Source organism: Apis dorsata, unplaced genomic scaffold, assembly GCF_000469605.1.
Source record: "Apis dorsata unplaced genomic scaffold, Apis dorsata 1.3 scaffold_188, whole genome shotgun sequence".
NCBI lineage: Eukaryota > Metazoa > Arthropoda > Insecta > Hymenoptera > Apidae > Apis > Apis dorsata.
This window is the reverse complement of record NW_006263473.1, coordinates 195,239-196,633: the sequence shown is the minus strand read 5'-3', so window position 1 is coordinate 196,633 and position 1,395 is coordinate 195,239.

Here is a 1,395-nt window from a genome sequence, read left to right as displayed (position 1 = left end):
TTTTTTTAAAAAAAAAAAAAAAAAAAAAAAAAAAAAAAAAAAAAAATTAAAAAGAAAAGAAAAAATAACAATCTATGATCGTAAAACAATAAAATTCTCAAGTTTTATAATTTGCAAAAGAGTCTATATTTACATGTTAATTCTTAAATCAAACAGAACTCCTTTTACCAGGAAACTAAAAAGTTATTATAACGCGATCTATTTCAACTGGACGGACATCTTGTTAATCTGCAACAAAAAAAGATTTCGCGTATGCTTCGATTTTTTTTTTAAAATAAAAACTTACTTCAACTAGTGTCAGTCAAATAATAATCTTAAATCGAACAATGTACATGTTACAACAACATTATTATACAATAATACAATCAACATGTCATTTTTTTATCTCTTCAGAGAAGCATTCGAAGTAATTATTTTATATATGTGTATATATAAATATATATATATATGTATGTATATGTATATATATATATATATACACACATATGTAAGAATCGCATAATGAAGAACAGCAATATCCACTGCTTTAACCATTAATAATATACGTATTATATAACGTAATATATATATTATATTATAATATAATATATATATCTTCATAATATGTATATATACACGATATGATATAATTTATATCCAAACTATTCTTAAAGTGCGAGGAGAAGTATCTCATTAAAATCGAATTCATGAAATATCGGTAGTTATTAAGAAACATCTTTCTTTTCTACTTTTTTTTTTTTAGCAACAACATCTCGTTAAGACTGGTTTTTAATTTATTTTTACATAACCAATCATTTCTTTCCACTGTTGTACCATCTTTTACAGAATACCCTGTAAATGCGTATGTGTATGTGTATATTTGGATGAACATGTAGAGATACGTACGGGCGCGAGCACGTACACTTTTATTTAAATGTACAATAGTGTGAAAATATGATGTGAAACAGTATTTCGATAATTTCATACGTAAAAGCGTGAATCATAATGTAATACGTATATGTTCATTGTAAATAGTGTACACCTGCCCGAAATAAAAATTTTTAAAATTTAGCATCGATCCAACATTGGCGAGTAACGCTCGTCTCTCATACTGAGAAAAGAAATATTTGTTTACGTACAATTAGTTCATATCTTTTGATAGTAATTAACATTATTAAAGGTGTCCAATTAAATTTACAAAAATTAACATGATTAATAACATTAAATCAATCGCTGTAATATCTATAAATAGATTTAAAATTACCGGTAAATACTATTATATACTTTTTCTTTTTTAAATTTAAAATATATCCTACATATCTTTATACATAAGATAATACTTTTTACAAAACATTTTGCTCGTAGAGCAAATAGAATGGATAAAATTCTTACTTAATATCAATGTTATTCGTCGAA